The 20,873-nt window shown below is 32.5% G+C and overlaps 2 non-coding genes across 2 annotated transcripts; one reads left to right on the top strand and one right to left on the bottom strand.

The window, feature by feature from the left end:
• The first annotated feature begins 10,469 nt into the window (after nucleotides 1–10,469).
• LOC146900940 (small nucleolar RNA R71) lies at nucleotides 10,470–10,575 on the top strand. The gene has a single exon (XR_015024424.1). It is a non-coding gene; the product is annotated as a small nucleolar RNA R71 (small nucleolar RNA).
• A 2,104-nt stretch (nucleotides 10,576–12,679) lies between these two features.
• LOC146900939 (small nucleolar RNA R71) lies at nucleotides 12,680–12,786 on the bottom strand. The gene has a single exon (XR_015024336.1). It is a non-coding gene; the product is annotated as a small nucleolar RNA R71 (small nucleolar RNA).
• Between the last annotated feature and the right edge of the window lie 8,087 nt (nucleotides 12,787–20,873).

Raw genomic sequence — 20,873 nt, 5'->3', positions numbered from 1 at the left:
GAAAAGTGAGGGGCTAAAGGGAAACCGGTCTTTAGAAATTAGATGTAAACATAAGGTTATAAGTTAAGACTTTGGTTTCTGAAGGACTTGTCATTACGATGAACTAATAATCCCAAGGCTCCTTTTATTATTATATTTTCTTTCAACCAACTGAAACCTCTACTTTCCAACGTGCTTCTCTTCTAATCATCAAATTAAAGTTAATTGAATTGAACAACTCCCTGTCGGAACAATATTCTCTTTATTACTATTTCGATAGACCGTGCACTTGCGGTTTATCCCATCAAGTTTTTGGTGCCGCTGCCGGGGAGTTAACTAATTTGATTAACTTTTTCTTTGTGATTAGAATTCTTTTTCTTTTTCTTTTTCTTTCTTTTCTTCTACTTCTTCCCTTCTGTTACCGTTAACTTCTTGGGTTCTCAACCTTTTATGCGAAAAACTAGAAATCTCGTTGAATTCATTCCCGAGATCGAAAGGTTTTTACATAAAAGAAAGAGAGACGCACAAAATAATACTGCCATGGCTGATCGCACTCTCAAAGAGTATGCAACACCATTTACGGATGAGCCACAAGCTATTATTGTGTGCCCGACGGTTGAGGGTGACAACTTTGAAATCAAACCTGCACTACTTAACTTGGTGCAGCAAAATCAGTTTTCTGGATCTCCCGCTGAGGATCCTGATAGATCTCTGGCAAGTGCACCAAATACTATCGAAGTAGTAAAAATATCGATCCCACGAGGACTGTTTTTAACTTCAATAATTCAATTGCGTTATAAAATTAGGATGTATAAAAGTTTATTTTGTTTTGCCACTAGGCAGTAGATTTGGTTTGATTTTAAGAAATCAAATAAAAGATTAAGATTTGATTAAGAAAATATGGAGAGAGATGAGATCAGGTCTTCGAATCCTCTATGTTTCCCCTAATTGGTTACTGCACCTATTATTACTAATGATTTTCTAGTTTCACGATAGTTAACAAATTAGCCCTAATCAATCCCTTGAGTTAGGACCCTCTTCTTAAACTACAGCCCCTAATTCCTTAGGTGGTCTAATAATCCTTGAAGGTTTTATGAACGTTAACCTAATATCACTAACAAACGATTATCTATTCCTAGACTAACCATGTTTATTAGAACAATTCAATTAGGTCTAAGTCGAAAGCTATGGTCAGTAGTCATTCGATCTCACAAAATCATGTTTATATTTGATCAGGATATAAAAAGCATTAAGAACAATTGAATTGAATAAAGACTAGAAATTCATTAATAAACAATAGAGTTTCACAGCAACATATGGTCAATTAGGGTTACATAGATTCATCTCTGACCTAATCTCTAAGAGATTTAGCTACTCATAATTGAGTTTACAAATAGCATAATCAATGAAAGAATTAAAACATACATAAACTGGGTTAGAGATGATGAAATCCTCTCCGCTGCAGCCTTCTGGGTGTTAAAATCGCACTTTAGCTCTCCAAAATCGTAATCCCTTTTGTTTGAGACTGACTTCAGCTTAAATAGGCAAATCTGGATTGACCACAATCGTACCACGATGGCACAAATCGTACCATGATTGGTACTTTAAACCCTAATTTCCTTTAAAGTCCTTCTTGAAATCGTATCACGATTGTCTGGATCGTATTGCGATCCAGCACCTTCAAAAACATGCTCTCTGACTTCAAGAAATCGCATTGCGATTCCAAAATCGCAGTACGATGGCTTCATTCCAGTTCTTCCAAATTTGATGCTTTTAACTGCTCCTGGACACTTAATGTTGCTTAGAACTCTATTAAAATGTCAAAATAAGTCCTAAAAATTACGTAATGACAGCATGTCATCACAACCCCAAACTTAAACCATTCCTTGTCCTCAAGGAATTTGCTTGCAACAGTGACAAACGACAGTAAAATAACAGTTACCTGACAAAACGATAGTACCCAAAAGTTCATTCTCCTTCTAGCTAAAGATGAGCTAGTTTGACTTGTTCACATCCACCAATTCACAACTCCACGCATCAATATGAAATAGGGTTCTACCAGTCGACATGCAGGTCTACATATTACCATACGCTTGAAAAGTTTCTAAATATCAATCAAAGTCAATATCATTACACACTTTTGAGGTCTTCAGGGTTATAACAGGGCTTAGGTGAAAGGTGGGATATATTTGGATAAGTAGGCTACACAAAATTTGAGTTAGGCATTCCTACGAAAGTTAGAGTACAAAATTCAATCATTCACCTTGTGGAATAACAATCAATGCAAAGGTACTAGAGAATATTTTTAACATTTAGGGACACTCGAGTTTGAAGTTACTCGAATTTTCAATGCTTTGTCCCTTTCTTTTCATCATTCATTTTCATTTTTTTTTTCATACACCATTTTTGTGTATATTTTGCATGACAATTTCTTTTTCTTTCATTTTTGTTCTCTTATTCTCTAGTACCCCCACCCCAAAATTAATTGGTTGCAAATTCCAATAGCAACCCCAAACTTAATCTTTAGCAACATCCTACAATGCCTTAACTCAGAAAATACATTAAGGGACAAGTCCTAAAGGTCTCTAGGCTTGTAATGTAGTTTGTCACCGAACAAAAAGTTCTAATCCTACCGGCTCACAATTGGTTAAGAAAAGGATAAAATATAACAGTTATAATCAGGGTAGGCTTCAAAAAGGCTCACAGGACCAAGCACTTTTGCCTCAGTGTGTAATTGACAAAGACCAATCAATAATAGAGAAACAATGCAAGTTCTAGAAATGTAGTTGCATGGAAAACTAATCTAAATATGAGTAAATTGAAAAACAAGATTTGGCAATGAACCTTATGGCTGAGATTTCTGGGAGTATGTGACTACCTAGCAACGTCGTACACTTCGCCTTTGAATCAAGTCACCCCTCCTTTTGAACTTTTGGTATACCGTTTCATCAAACAACTGTTACTAAACTGGAATAGGTCACATAACAAACAAATTCGTCAATAATAAACAAGTGCAACTTTATCACAAACGGGGAAATTAGTTCAACGGACTTTTGACAATACAAGAAATTAGAAACAATACGGAATTAAATAAAAATGTTCAACATAAAATAAAAATTACAACAAAACAATAAAACAAGCAAAGCTGGACCCTCAGTGATCCAGTCCCATATCCACATCATCATCACCACCAGTTCCGGGTATTCCATCAAAGAAGTCATCAGCATATGCCTTCTCTACTGCCTCGAAATCATCAGTGATCTCCTTCTTCATGAAAGCAGCATATCGCTCTTGGCGATCAAAGTAAGCATCCATAGACTCCCTAGACTTGTCAAACCTCTCATAAGACCCGGTGATAGGCCTCCTATGCATCTGTGCCTCTGCAGCAAACTCAGCGGAGAACCTCGGACGGTTAACCCACATGAGATCAGAGGTCTCATTCATCCAGTTAGCAGAACTGAACATATACTCTAGAACCATAGGATGAACTTGAGGGTAAGAACCATGCTGACTACTACCCTCTCCATGCTCCATTTGTGGTGGCTGCTGCTGTGGTGGTGCTACAGGTTCACCGCTTCTCCTTCGCATATACTCAGCATATTTCTTCATCAAGACATCCATAGTCTTGTCCGTGATAGGCTTAGTGGTCGGAGTATGCAAATCACCCTCAAATTCTTGCACCAGCTTCTTCTCACATAGCCAATTAATCATGCTCCCATGCCCATAGACTGACTTGTTTCCTTTTGCGAACATATGAATGTTGTTGGCTGTAACACCCCGTTTTCCCAACGTAAAAATTTTCGTAAATAAAATCAGAGTTTTTCATCACAAAACGGAATGTCACATTTCATAAAAATTGTAAATGAATAAATAATAATTTATCCTTCAAAAATTCATCAACATAACATTTAAAAACTTCGCAGCGGATTTAGTTTAACAATAGAAATAGTCTTGGCACGCAGGCCTCATCATAAAAGTCTCATAAATCTTAGTTCAATAATAATTCTTAAACTTCAAAAGCAATACGTAAAGGAACAGAAAATAGTATCAAAATCCCCATCCCGTTACGTATCAGAGCACCTAAGGACACAGTGAGAGATAGTCACCCACGACCGCAGCTAATCTTGATTACCTGCAAGTTACCCATACGAAGAGCAACATTTTCAAGCAGAAGGGGTGAGATTTCTCAAACAATAATATTAAGCTCATAAATCATAAATTACATTTAACAACTTTAAACTTCATTAACTAGCATCATTAATCTCCTACATTAGTCATATACTTCATCTTATATTACCTTAATCATAGCATCATATATCATCATATAACATCAGTTACTAGTCATAAACATCATCATACATCATCAAATAATAATCGCAAACATCATCACATATATTAATCACAACATCATCATATATCGTCAAATATTAATCATAAACATCATAGCATTATCAAACATAGCATTATCATAACAACTTCATAATCAAATTCATGGTCAGCTTCATAATCAATCATCAACATCAACTTCGTATTCAACTTATAAATCAATCTTAACAACTCAACATCTTAACCTCTTAACAACTCGACTCGACTATGCAACTTCTACTTCTCAAATCATCCTAAACAACTTCAACAACAACTTCGACAACTTCAATATGCATGTGGTACCACCAGGGCATTAAGCCCCCTTCGCTAAGGTCATATTTGGACCTGTCAGGCATTAAGCCCCCATCGCTAAGGTCATAAAGGACCTGTCAGGCATTAAGCCCCCATCGCTAAGGTCATAAGGGACCTGTCAGGCATTAAGCCCCCATCACTGACTATGCAACGACACAACTCTAAATGCAACAACTTAGACAATTTCATGAACATCTCTTATAATTCCATTATTATGGACAACTTCTCAAATCTTTACAACTTAGACCGACATTTTCATTTTAAATAAGACTCAGCAGTATATAAATAATTAATATCATATCAACATCATAGTACAACATCATCAAATGATAATCAACAACATCTTAAACATCGCATCATCATAAACATCATAATTAACACATATAGTGCATAAATAACAAGATCACATCTTTATATAACCCATCTTTAAATCACACATCTTCAAATAGCACATCAACACACATTATCAAATAATTCATCATTAATTGTAGAAATAAATATGTGAAACTTTCTACCAAAATAAAATATGTAAAGCTAATATAAATTATTTAATTGTATTTTCATAGATGCCCATATGAAGAGGTACTGATAGAGATTTATTAAGCAAGTTATACACGTAAATACTATCATCACATGTTATATACCATATACCCATCTAAGGTTCCCAAAACTTTCTTAAAACATTTTCCACGATGCACACCAGACTTTCTTGTTGTAAATTCAAGCATTTATCCATAGATTTTCTTCTCTTAAGCCAATGCTACTAACAACCAACAAAATTTAGTCTTATCCTTCTAGGTAGAGTCGTCTATACGGATTGAGGCTCCAGTAAAAAAAAGAAAACAAGTCTACAATAAAGATGCATTTTCTTAATCTATAACATATCTCAACTAGTTAAAATCATATGCTATACATAATATGGGTATATTTTATTCTATTCCAATTACTAAAGTGATATATCTAAAATAGACTCTTAGGTCTTTAATTGTACTTCTACACATGTTAACACATCTTAAATCTAATATTTTTGATTAGTCTTTATCATATAAAACTAATGAATAATAGTTACAGTAGCTTATAATTATTGACAATTAAGGAGGCGCATGACACACTAACACATATGAAACAAATCTCGCCATGTATTTGGAATTAGCCTTTTGGAATTGATTAAAAGCATTGACTTCTAAAAACTAAAGAATCTGCACCAATAATTATGCTATGATCTCTCTCATATTTTGATATAAGGGACCAAGAATAATATACTTAATTTGGGTATTTCCTTTTAGTCAAATTTTGCTATCAAATTCAATGAATCAAGTAAAACATCCTAGCTCTGATAATGGATTAGGGGTTCAACATGCAATTGCTATAATGAGAGTCTATGTGAGCAACGATACATCTATTTCTCTATCATAATTTAAGGGCCGCTAATGGAAAAGGTATTAAGCTATTCAAACTTATTGACATTACAGGACACTTTAAAGCATCAACAGGCTCGTTTATACCCCAATTTTATTCTTCAATGAACCTTTGTCTAATTTCATCAGAATCGTAAAAATCAAATATATAATTAGAAAATTTAGACAAAATAATATACCCGACATCAAAGCACTCAATTAGAGCATGAATTTAACAAAAAGATCATGAAAAAAAAACAATGGAAACAAAACCCTTCACTACTCATCCTAAAGCATGTTAGATGCAATTTAATGATCTACAGACTTAATATTAGTGAAAGATAGTCTCACCCTTACCTTAGATTGTTTTTCTGAAATCAAAAGCAGCGTTCTTCGTTCCTAGGGTTCTCTCTCTGAGTTCTCCTTTTTCTCCTCTTTCTCCAAAAAGCGGTTTAACGTAAAAACTCTTTCTAACCTAAGCTTCCTTTTTTATAATACTAATCACTCTTCCTAAATCTATTTAGGCCCAATAACTTATTCTTAATTCTATTCTAACCTCCAATTCTACTTACACTAATAATTCTCATATTCTAATAAATAATAGAATAATGTCACTTAATAAACTACTAACACCTCATATAAATAATTAAATCATATAAATAAATTCTAACTTAATAAAAATAATTAAATAAAAAGGAGGGCGTTACATTGGCGATGAGTTCACCAACATTAATTTGTTGTTGATCAAGAATGGCAGACACAGTGAGCACTCGCTTGAGAGGAATCTCAGAAGAGCAAGATGTGCTCTCGAGCTTTTGATTAACAAAAGAGGCCCACACCTTTGGAATGGGCAAGAACTCAGCATAAGTCAACATCCGGGCTTTCTTCCATGTCGCCCATGGTCTACACATTTGGGCAAGCAACTCAGCCCATCGATTATCACCCCAACTTTTTGCTTCACGCTCCAATCTCCGAACAGCACACTCTTCAGGAGCAACCAACCCAAGCAGATTGTTGATTACATCAGGACTAAAATATATCACCTTCCCTCTAACATAGGATTGGTATTTCGTTTCCGTGAAACGAGCGTTTGAATAAAACTCCATCACAACAGACTTGTTATTCTCTTCCGGTACCATGTTATTCAATTCTTCCCATCCTCTCTCACGAAGCATTGTGTCGAAAATGGGGTATTTCTTGAGATTCACCACATCAAACTGCCTCTCCCCTACAACCTCGAAACCCTTGCAGTAATCAAACCATGCACGAGCATCATCGGAAATAAAACAGTTAACATTGGATGGTGGAACGGGGGTTCGTTTGCGTTTGTTTTGGCTAGATGAAGGTTGGGTGGTTGTTTTCTTGGGTTTGGATTGTTGACGGGTCAATGGTTTGGAGGGTTGTTGTTGTTTGGGTGCCATTGATGAAAGCTTTTGAGAAATTGGTGAAAGGGGTAGGTGGAGAAGGTTGATTTGAATGGATGAAAATGAAGAATGTTGGATGAATTGGTGTTGGGATAGGTTAAGAAGATGAAAAATGGGTAGAAATTGGATGAATTTCGTGGTTAGGGTTTCTGGAGAAAATTTGGCAGAGTAACACTAGGAAAAAGGGCGAGTGGTTTGTGCCTGGAACTGCTGGGTTTTTATAGAGCCTGATAAAATCGTACTGCGATTGGGAAATCGTATTACGATTGCAGTTTTATAACGGTTATTTTTTCAAATTCTTGTCCCAATCGTATTGCGATTCGTCCCATCGTAGTGCGATTTGTCTGAAACAGAAAGGGTGTAAATTTTTTCCATTGATCGTATTACGATACCCTAATCGTAATACGATCTCAAAAGTCAAAGTCCAGGTGTTTGACTTCACCATCGTATTACGATTTTACAATCGTAATGCGATTTTGTGAAGTCAGAATGATAATATTTTAAAATTTGAAATTTTTCCTGGACTTCTACTTTTGAAAAATAATTATTCTTTGAAAAGGAGATTGTGATACAACATCAGTATTGTATTACAATCTTCCTGGCAGGGCTTGCACACATTTTTTTTTTCTTAAAATTTTTTAAAAGAAAGTCCTCTGTCTGTCTTGTGTTTTGTTGTAAAAGAAAAATTAAAAGATGAAAGCAATAAATTATACCTGAAAATAAATCAGTGGGTTGCCTCCCACCCAGCGCTTCTTTATCGTCACTAGCTTGACTGATGACGACCCCTAAGGATCATGCGACATCTCTCCCTTGTCCTTGCTTGGGAGTCCACCTTCATGGTTCAATTTCAGCTGTCGTTCTTTACCCTTCACGGTTTCTTGTGTACCAGATTTCCTCAGCTCCACAATTTCATTAGAAAGCTTGTTCCTTGTCAACCCTTGGTCACAGTACCTCCTAACTCTTTCTAAAGTATCAGAGAGAATTGAAGGCACACACCATTGAAAAGCAGCCGGCCCATTACGCATCCCAAAGGGAATTCTCTTGTAAGTGTATTTACCACATGGACTAGTGGTAGTAGTCTTAGTTTCATTGTTCCAAGTTGCCAATCCACCATTCTTGTTGTCAAGGATGTCTCCTGATGATTGGTGTTGCATTTGTTCCTTGCTTTCTTCACGTAGCTTAACCTTCTCTATTACTCCAAAATCTTCAACCACTTCTTCTCGGTCTAAAGGCTTCATACTTTCTACATCCATAGGTTGAATAGATTGAGACTCAAGGGGTTTATCTTCAATTGTTTCTTCATTAACGTCAATCCGGTAGCACTTGGGATTCTCATCTTGGTGCTTTATTGCCTCAAATATGTTAAACACGACTTGCTCTTTGTGGAACCTCAACATTAACTCTCCACGTTCAACATCAATCAAAGCACGACCAGTTGCAAGGAAAGGTCTTCCTAGAATGAGTGGCAACTCTTCATCTTCAGCCATGTCTAAGATCACAAAATCTACCGGAAACACCAAGTCATTAACCTTGACTAGCACATCTTCAAGTATACCGAAAGGATAAGAGATTGACCGATCAGCTAAAGTAATGGTCGTTCTTGTTGGTTTTGGCTCCCCACACTTCAGTTTCTTCATCATTGAAAGAGGCATCAAGTTGATACTTGCTCCCAAATCACATAAAGCTCTTCCAATGTCTACCGGTCCAATAGAACAAGGGATAGTAAAAGCTCCAGGATCCTTCAACTTAGGTGGCAGCTTCTTTTGAAGAATAGCACTACAATTCTCAGAAAGTGCTATGTTCTCATCATCCTTAGGCTTCCTTCGTTTGGTTAACAAGTCTTTCATGAACTTAGCATACAATGGCATTTGATCAAGAGCTTCGCCGAAAGGAATATTCACCTGAAGTTGTGAGAAAAGTTGCATGAACTTCTTGAATTGACATTCATCCTTTTCCTTCTTCTTGGATATGTGAGGGTATGGAAGCTTCACATATGATGGAATAACTTGTGGTTTATCTCCATCTTTCAGAATTTGACTCTTCGACTTCCTCAAGATTGAATCTTCATCAATTAACTTCTCACTTTTTTCTCCCTCTATTTTTTTTCTTCCTTTCATTTTCAACTACTCCATGATCTTTTTCAACTACATCCTCATTATTCTTTTCAACTTCGCCATCCTCCTCCTCTACTACATCATCAACCTTCTTTTTAGCTTTTGGAACTAAAGGTGTCAAAACCTTCTTGCTCCTTAATTCAACAGCATTACAAGACTCATTCTTAGGGTTTTCTTTAGTGTTACCTGAGAATCCGCCCTTGTTTTGTTCAGCCAATTGCTTAGCTAATTGCCCCAACTGAGTTTCAAGCATCTTTCTTGAAGCTTCATTATTCTTCCTTTCAGCTTCTTGACTTTTCTTCATCTCCTCAAAGTTGCCTTGAGTCATCTTCATAAAATTCATCATAGTTTCCTCAAGAGCTGATGGCTTTCTTTGTTGTTGTTGTGGAGGAGTTAGCATCTGAGAGTTCAAAGCGTTGTTATTTGAGTAGCTTAGATTGGGATGCTTCTTGATGCCTGAATTGTAGTATTGATTTTGCCTTTGATAGCCTCCCATGAAGTTAGCTTCTTCACTTGATCCTTCTGGAACACATTCACCGTTGGGATGTTCTTCACCACATAGATCACATTTGATTGCAGCTACTTGTTGTTGCTTATGAGCCAACGTGAAACCTTGAAACTCCTTAGTTAGAGCTTTGATTTGTTTGTTCATAGCTGCTTGGTTAGCAAGGATAGCAGTTTGCTCACTTACCCCAAACACTCCTCTTTCTTTCTTCTTAGCTTGATCACGATACTCATTGCCAGCCATGTTTTCAATTAAAGCTTGAACTTCATGATCAGTTTTGCTTTTGAGACTACCTCCCGCGGAAGCATCTAAGAACATTCTTGTGTTTGGTGTCACCCCCTCAGTGAAGATTTGGAGGTATTGCTTCTCGGTGAACTCATGATTAGGGCATCTCTTCAGAAGCAAATTGAATCGCTCCCAAGCATCATACAATGATTCACCTTCTCCTTGCTTGAAGTTAGAGATCTCCATCTTCTTTTCCCAATATTTAGACATAGGGAATTATTTCTCCAAGAACTTCAGCTCTAACTCTTCCCATGTTTGGAGAGTCCCGTTTGGAATTGTTAGCAACCAATCTTTTGCTTTTCCCGTCAAGGTGAAAAGAAATAGCCTTAGTTTCTTTTGTGCTTCAGTCACGGTGGCTGGTTGCACACAAAATTCACAAGTTTCAGCAAAGCGGCTCAAGTGTTCATGAGGACTCATAGCTTCAGTCCCATCGAATTTCTTGTCCCTCAAACCGTTGAGGACAGTTGTCTTGATGTCGAAAGCAACGGGGTTAGCCGGTTGAAAAGTGTGGGTCAGTTGACCGCGATGAGTAGCTAACCCGTAGTCTCCTAGCTTAGGTCTTGGTGCAGGTTCTCCCATGATAACAGATTTAGGAGAAGCAGATGTTTCAGATTCAGTTGAGAGTGGCTCCGGTGTTTGTTCTCGAACACCCGGTGGAACGGAATGAGCTAACCTTTGCAACCGGACAGCTTTCCGGAGTGCTCTAGCAGTCTTTTCAATTTCTGGATTAAATTCGAGATCGTCGGCGCTCACTTTACCTCGCATAAACAGCAAAATACCTTAGTAGCACTGCACAATGCAAAGTAATCAAATGAATACTAAACAGAAAAATAAAATTAAAAACAGAAAATTAAATTGCAGAAATCCTAAATTATAACGTAATTGCCTTATTGAAATAAATCAACAGTCCCCGGCAACGGCGCCAAAAACTTGATAGATCTCTGGCAAGTGCACCAAATACTATCGAAGTAGTAAAAATATCGATCCCACGAGGACTGTTTTTAACTTCAATAATTCAATTGCGTTATAAAATTAGGATGTATAAAAGTTTATTTTTTTTGCCACTAGGCAGTAGATTTGGTTTGATTTTAAGAAATCAAATAAAAGAATAAGATTTGATTAAGAAAATATGGAGAGAGATGAGATCAGGTCTTCGAATCCTCTATGTTTCCCCTAATTGGTTACTCACCTATTATTACTAATGATTTTCTAGTTTCACGATAGTTAACAAATTAGCCCTAATCAATCCCTTGAGTTAGGACCCTCTTCTTAAACTACAGCCCCTAATTCCTTAGGTGGTCTAATAATCCTTGAAGGTTTTATGAACGTTAACCTAATATCACTAACAAACGATTATCTATTCCTAGACTAACCATGTTTATTAGAACAATTCAATTAGGTCTAAGTCGAAAGCTATGGTCAGTAGTCATTCGATCTCACAAAATCATGTTTATATTTGATCAGGATATAAAAAGCATTAAGAACAATTGAATTGAATAAAGACTAGAAATTCATTAATAAACAATAGAGTTTCACAGCAACATATGGTCAATTAGGGTTACATAGATTCATCTCTGACCTAATCTCTAAGAGATTTAGCTACTCATAATTGAGTTTACAAATAGCATAATCAATGAAAGAATTAAAACATACATAAACTGGGTTAGAGATGATGAAATCCTCTCCGCTGCAGCCTTCTGGGTGTTAAAATCGCACTTTAGCTCTCCAAAATCGTAATCCCTTTTGTTTGAGACTGACTTCAGCTTAAATAGGCAAATCTGGATCGCCCACAATCGTACCACGATGGCACAAATCGTACCACGATTGGTACTTTAAACCCTAATTTCCTTTAAAGTCCTTCTTGAAATCGTATCACGATTGTCTGGATCGTATTGCGATCCAGCACCTTCAAAAACATGCTCTCTGACTTCAAGAAATCGCATTGCGATTCCAAAATCGCAGTACGATGGCTTCATTCCAGTTCTTCCAAATTTGATGCTTTTAACTGCTCCTGGACACTTAATGTTGCTTAGAACTCTATTAAAATGTCAAAATAAGTCCTAAAAATTACGTAATGACAGCATGTCATCAGATCCCAATCTACACATCTCTATTTTTCTAAGAATCAGCGGAACCATAAAAGAGAACCAAGAAGCCGTAAGACTTCATCTCTTTCCCTTTTCCTTAAGGGATAGAGCTAGCGCTTGGTTCCATTCCCTTGAAATCGGTTCCATCACTTCATGGGATCAAATGAGGCAAGCATTGCTTGCCCGGTTCTTTCCCCCCTCTAAAACTGTTAAACTAAGAGACCAAATCACACAGTTCAATCAAAAAGATGGGGAATCTCTTTATAATGCGTGGGAGTGTTTCAAGGAAATGCTTAGACTTTGTCCCCACCATGGTATAGAGAAGTGGCTCATAGTCCACACTTTTTATAATGGCTTATCTTATACCACTAAGATATCTGTTGATGCAGCTGCAGGTGGAGCTTTAATGAACAAGAATTACACAGAAGCATATGCCTTGATTGAACACATGGCTCAAAATCACTACAAATGGACCGATGAGAGAGCCATCACCAATCCTTCACCCTCCAAAAAGGAGGCAGGTATGTACGAAGTCTCTAACTATGATCATCTTGCTGCTAAGATTGATGCACTAACCCAAAAATTTGAAAAACTAAATGTTAGTGCTATCACTTCTGCTTCTGCATCTCCTTCTTGTGAAATTTGTGGCATATCTGGTCATATTGGTGTTGATTGTCAACTAGGTAGTACTATTAATGGTATTGAGCAAATGAACTATGCTCAATACAACCAAGGGATGAGGCAAAACCAAAACTTTTATAAAAAACCCTCAAAATCCCTATGGACAAGTAGCACCATCTGGCTATGCAATCAACCTAAGAGTCGCTCAGAAATCAAATTTGGAAATTTTAATGGAAAATACTATTGCAAACCAATCTAAATAGCTTCAAGAGCTCAAAAACCAAACCGGATTTCTGAAAGATTCCCTTTCCAAACTCAATACCAAAGTTGATTCTATTGCTACTCCCTCTAAAATGCTTGAGACCGAAATCTCCCAAGTGGCCCAACAAGTGGCCACCCTTTCTCAAACACCGGGGGTCTTTCTTGGTCAAAAAACATAAATAAATAAAAAATTAAGTTTGAGGTTTTTAATAGATTGGTTTTAGGTTATTTTGATCACACATAAGTCATTTAAATTTGAGGTTTGTAATAGATTAAACATTTAAGTTATTTTAGTCACGTAAAATTAAAAAACCAAAAATTTTAAATTCAACAAAAATGGTTCATCTTCCTCCCTCCCTCATATTCTTCATCATCTTCACTAGAAAAATTAAAAACACATAAAATCAAATATTTAAAACTCAAATTATGTTTTTAAAACCTCAATCTTCATGTCTTCTTCTCTCAAAAAACCCCATAGATTCGTGGGACATAATTCCTTTAATTTCTTTCCCACACGGGTCCACACTCCACAACCATTAATTTCTCTCTTCAAAAAGTTAGTTTCTCTTTCTCTCAATAAGTTTATCTCTATTATATATATTTGCGCTATTTTTTTTTAAAAGTACACGTGGCATCCTATTAGTGAAAGGTTCATTTAATGATTTTTATTAAAGATTAAGGATTATTGTTATTTAATGCATTTAATGTTTTATTATTTCATATTTCTTATACACTCCAAAATGTAATATGCTAAAATTATAAGGAGTATTTAATTTAATTTTTTTTTGATTTAATACACCATATCATGATCAATATTCAATGCAATTATGTGTCTTTCTAAATTTTTTTTTTTGTTAAGCTTTACTTACCAACTAGCCGAACTATGAATTACTAGGTCATTTTATTATCCTACGAACCGGATATGAGGTTTAATACAAAAAAAAAGTTTTTCTTTAAAAAGAATTAAACAATCATTTTATAATGAACCGTACATCAAAATTGGTCCATAAACTTTTGCTTGAACAAAACAAAATGTTTTAAAATTCCATTAATTTCGGTCACCTAATTTGTAAATTCCTATAAATAGTTTTTTTTTTGGACAGAAATAGTTATATATCATTCTAAGATTTAAATGATAATCAATATTGTTAATTAGCCTATAATCATACCCATTAGTTTGCTCGGTCATTTTATATTAACATCATTGTTTGTTATTTCAACCAATCAAATCAAATTATTTGTCATTTGTTTTAATTTTCTACCAATCAGAATTAATTATGTCATGATTATTTGATTTCTTTTGCTATAAATAATCCTCTTGAGACTCATACTTTTCACACCACTTTTGAAATACAACACAAATTTGAGAGACAGCACTAAACCAATATTTTCTTGGTTTGTTAAATTGTTTTTTTTCCTTCTTATTCTTTTATTGTTTTTCTTGCTCCCAGTTCATAAAAAGGTTTAATTTCTAAAATTAATCATGTGAGGGAATCAAGGTGATTGATCGTGCCTATTGATAGGTTTTAATTTATTTGGGAGGAACGTTGGTGGTGATGCAAATCTCGGGTTGTTTTAACAATAAAGCACAAATACAAACTCAATCGAACAAGTCTCACAAGTTTTTCTTTTTTTCATTTTCATATTAATTTCAACCTGGATCGGTTGTAATTATAAAGTGATTGACAAGTATTTTGCAAACATTTTAATAATATTAATTTTCATTTTATTTTTTTTATTTAGGTCATTTAATGATATGTATAACATATGACGAACTAATTTAAATGATAAGGATCTTATTTTAACATATAATCCATTCATATTCATATGTATTTAAACATATTAAACGAATTTTAGTTAAGATATTATATGATTCAATGTTTGGGCGATACTTCATCCCTCTTTAATTATAAGTCCTACTTGGATAATCTTTTGACCCTAAATATAATTATAAGTTCATTTGCAATAAACTAGGTGCGTTTTATTTTTATAAAACATTCCGCATATTTTTTAATTTTTTTTAACAAAAATAATGCAAGATTCATTACCTAATACTCCGGTCCTTAATATAAGAAAATTTTCAAAAAGGATGGAGAAAGTATATAGGTATATACCGGTGACCTCGCTTGAACGATTTATCAACTATAACCCATTTTACTAAACACGCTGTATATTAAGAACACTCATAATTTATACAAACCAAAAATCTGTCAAATTAAAGTGAATAAATTGAATATTTTATAATTATTCTATACATTATTATTCAGATTTGAATTTGAATTCATAATAACTGCAAAATGGTATGACTCGAGACAATTAAAACTAAACCATGAACCATGGATGTAAATGATATGTCTCAAATTGCATGTATGGCTTTGAGATAATAATTCTACTTCTGACTTCCTTAACATGTGCTTTAAGGTCACAAGTTAGCAAGATAAAAATGGTAGTCCTTTATGATGATGAATATGTTAATTATTAGGACCATATTATTTCTTTTCTTTTTTTTTTTCAATTCTGAAAAAATGATAATTGATTTTTTTTTCTTTCTGATTAATGTAATTACATCGAATGTTGGGTCTTCATAAATTTTGGGTCTACACGAATTTATGGATTTGATTGTACTTTTGTTACATTGTTTTTACTTTCAACATTTCTCACACCATTTTCGATATTCCTTGGTGCAATTCAAAACTCTTCCTTAAATATTGCTTTTCGTATCCATCAATCTTTTTTTTTTTATCAACGTATCCATAAATCTTTAATTCTAGCAATATAAATAAATGAAACCCCCTCTATTCAAAAGTATATGGGGCACTGATATAGTCTAATCTGCAGTTAATGCTTCTTTCATAATTTTTTTCAAGCAGCTTGATTACCTCATTTTTTTTTTTTTACATTTTTAATGATTTGAATATTTCCTCTATCTTTGGAAAATTTGTAAAATGAAATATTGGAAGAACATTTTTGCTGTAACCAAAAAAAGAAATAACATTTTTGCAATCAATTTTGTGAAGTAACGTATCAATTATAATCAATTATAATAAAACTAATATTACATCATTTTTTCAATACCAAAATTATGTAAAACTGATTTCTCCTTAAAATGTTTATCTCTCTTATATAAAAAAAAATATATAACGTAAGCATAAGGGGAATTTTAAATGAAATTTGATGTTAATTTTAAATTTTAATTTTTCAATTTTCTTATTATTGATTTAGTCATAAATGACATTTAATATTATTATAAATTTTAATTTTTCAACTGAAGGTCATAATCAAGCAAAAGAGGAATGTTCCTATATATAAATAAGTTTCCGATGCTTCCCTTTGTCCACTACCTGTGTTCTACTTTTGTTTGCTCCTTCTGGGTACTTTTGTGCTCCAACTAAAGCATTGTTCTTCTTTTCATTGATTGATCGATTTTTTTTTTATAACGTAACATCTATATAATATAAATTTACGGCCGATTCCATAGCCCTTTATGGAAATGTTTTTTCTCCTCCTATTCTTATGACACGTGGCACTCTCATCCTATTCTTTTTTCAAATACTCTCACCACATTCATCCTCACAAAATACTCTCACCACATTCATCCTCACAAATTTGTATTTATTGTTTATGTATAAAAGGAAGTTTTACAATTTCAAATTCTAATATGCTTCAAATTTCAAATCAAACATTTCCTATTCATTCAAAAATTTCAAATCAAACATTTCCTATTCATTCAAAAAATACGAATTTCAAATTATTGTTGATTTATTTTGTGAAAACGTATGCTTTATATTTGTAAAAATAATTAAATGTTTTTTCTTTCTGCTAAACGTTTCGTATTTTAGAAATACAAATACAAAAGAAAAATAATTAAATCTAATTAAATTATTTTAAAGAGTTACACTTTTATCAAAAAAAAGGGGACGTAATGTTTTTCTTATTAGATATTTCTATTTTTGGTAGAATCATGTAATTTAATTTTGGTTGAAATACAAAAAGAAAAATATTAAATGCTATTAAATTGGTTCCTCTTTTTTTTTTAACGTAAATTGATTCCTCTATTTTTTGGCAATAATATAAATTGATTCTATTTAATGGTCTTGCTAAAATAAACGTTGAACCTTCCCTAAAAAAATAAAGTAAGCCTTAAACCAAAAAAAAAAATTAGGAATTGCTTAATAGCTAAAAAAATAATATTTCAAGACCTTTCCTCTAAAATCGCAAAAACCGTTGAACAGATTTCACCAATTTTTTTTTAATGAATTTCGTTCAATTGTTCAATATTTGTTTTATGAAAGAAAAAGAAAATCGGATACTTTATTTTAGGACAGAAAAAGATTGGAATTGGAGGTATTTAATTTGAATTGAAAACGTATCATTAGAGAATATCAAAAATATGATTTCAGTTGATTCTATTTAGTGGACCTGCTCTAAAAAAAATAAGCCTTAAACCAAGAAAAAAAATCGGAATTGCTTAATAGATAAAAAAAATTATTTCAACACCTTTCCTCTAAAATCACAATGGCCAAACGAGATTATATCAAAAAATTGGCAATGTTATTAAAAAAATTCCCAACATCATTCAATCAATGTGTATCTCTTCTATTAAAAAAAATATCGCAGGAATAATGCAAAAAAATATTACATATGTGTATCTCTACATTTTGTTATTAACACGGTTCAAATATAATTTGATTTTTCAAATCATTATTTTTTTATTATTTTATATTAGTTTTTATTTTCATTCATAAGAATTTCAATTTACACGTTTTACTTTGATAGTACACGTGACAACCTTATATTGAAAGGTGCATTTAATATTTTATTTCATATACACATCAAAATGTTATTTGCTAAAATTCGGAGGAGTATTTAATGTACCAGAATGATAGCCGAAAATTTACATATGAAATTACTCTAATGAACCGAAAATTTTGGAGGAGTATTTAAGCTTCTATTTTTATTCTTAAAAAAAAAATATCCCCACTCTATTATATTTTCCAAGAATTTTTTTTTTAAAAAAAGTGTTTAGTATGAAAAAATAATGTTTTTATTTTGATATTAGAAATTTATATTTTATACACATTTAAATTTTAAAAAAAAAATGACATTTTCTGGGCGTTAATAATAATTGATTAAGACTTTGATGATAATTAATTGCATAAAGATTGATTTCAATTTTAGTTAAAAAAACAACCGTAAATATGGCTATAGTAAAAAAAGTCTTAACAAAAAAGCATAAATCACTCTCTCAAAAAAAAAAACATAAATCATGGAACATACGTTATTCCAAGACTCTACTTTGTTTTTACAAGTATTTATATATTTTTATAAAAAAGTAATTTGTTTTTATTGTGTACTCTGTGGAAAAAAAATATGCGCTTTATAAAAAATAATTGTGCATTCCTCAAAAAAAAAATTGTACATATTTAATTAAATAATTATTCATTTGATTTTTTAACACATTTAAATTATAAGATTAAATCTAGATCGACACAGGGTTAAAAAAACGATACGTAAATAAAAAATCTTTATTATATGTTTTTCGTTTTTCGCAATCAATATATTGTTATAATAAAAAAAATTGTGACTTTGATTATTTCAAATTAAAAGACTAATATATCATGAGTATGTGTATGAGTTTGTTTCAAAAATTAATGTATAATTTATTCCCAATTATTGCATCCATTAATCAATGGAATAATTTTTGTGGTTATTTGGTGTTTTTTGGCTATAAATATTGATTTTGAAACTCATGTTTTCCACACCATTTTTCAGATCATCTCTAATTTCATACAAGAATTTTAAAATAGTTTTCGAAATCCATCTTTCAATGTAATGATTTTTTTCTTATTTTCATAGATCTGTCTCCAAAAATTGATTCTATTTTTTATATTTTCCACGGGTACAACAATTAAACTTATTTCACTCTAATTTTCTTTCTTTCAGCTGAACATATGGAAATTCAGCATATGGAAACCTATTTCACCTTCTCTTTAGGTGTTCAAAATGTGGATCTCGAAGAACGAATTTGATGAAATATGATGCACACGATGACTACTTTTTTTTAAAACTATTCATGCACTTAATTTTAGAGCTATGATTTGTATTGTTGATCATATTTTACATTTCAAATAGCAATGTTTCTTTTGCTCACCGACTATGTTATGATTTTAATACTGATTAAAATCATATTGAATATTATAGATAGTTGTTGTTAACTTTCTTTGTGTAATTAGGAAATTAGAGTGGACACTATCCTTTTTTATTGATTTAATTTCTTTGATGAGTGTTGTATCATATATATGACTTTTTTTTTCCTATTATCTTCATCCCTTTACCACAACAATGTTGCTAAAATTAAATATACAGATAAATATTAACACCTAAAAAGATGAATATAATATCCCTAAAAAAAAAGAGATAAATATAGTAGGCCATCATGATAAAAAAAACAAATTATATATATGTAAAAAAGGTTTTTTGAAGTAATATATGTAAAAAAAAAGTTACTTTCTTAATTTCCGATAATCTAAACTCTCAAATAATAATTTTGAATGATAATGATTTTTTGTGCTGACCCTCCAGTTTCTATGGAAGGTCTATGATAGTATGGAGTTTGACCTGAGTCTAAGTAAAATTTAACCAATAATGGTCTCACAATAATTTCAGAAATCAATTGACTCATTAAACAAAAGAAGCTATTGGCTTAAGACAAAACATAATTGCTATGAGTAGATCTTTTGAGCATTTAATTGCAGACACATATACTCAATAGATATTATATTTTTGGTATAATATCAAAGGAGTAATTCGCTTTTTATCATTTACAGATAAGGATTACGGATTCAATCTCACATGGTCCAATACATGGTAATATTTATAAGTTTTATACAAGTAAGTATAAAATGCCTAAAAAAAAGCAAGAATAATTATTATTTTTCGACAATCATTAAGAATAATAAATGACAAATTTTATCAATTTTTTTAATAAAAAAACGAAAATAACTAAAGGATTCACATCTACCACTGCTTATAATGATTATTTTTTTTTAGAAATATTCATAATGAACTTGTGGACAATTGTCATGTGTAGACATTCAAGGATTTATTAGTAAATCATATGTATATTGGCTACAATAATATGGTGTGTACCACTTTCTTATCGTGTTGTGTTTTTGGTGTAAATATTTATTCTTTGGAAAAGCATTTTAAGAATCTCAAGTTCTGATATCAAAAAAAAAAAAAAAAGAATCTCAAGTTCTATATATGGTCTTCGTTGTTCACCATCAAACAATAAAGATTTGTTTTCAAACTGATGAAGAAATACAAATATTCAAAAGGACCATAAAAAAAACAAATGATATTAATGTAATAAAAAATTTCTAAATCATTAATCACATTTTAATATTAATGAAGATATTCTCCTTAATGAGAGGGTTGTTTATATATATATATATATATATATATATATATATATATATATATATATATATATATATATATATATTTCGTTAATGAGAATCACA

The sequence above is a fragment of the Medicago sativa genome, chromosome 8, assembly GCF_051527215.1.
Source record: "Medicago sativa cultivar Bolivia chromosome 8, Bolivia_mono, whole genome shotgun sequence".
NCBI classification, from domain to species: Eukaryota; Viridiplantae; Streptophyta; class Magnoliopsida; order Fabales; family Fabaceae; genus Medicago; species Medicago sativa.
Note: the sequence above shows the minus strand (reverse complement) of the source record. Positions and strands in the feature narration are given on the sequence as shown.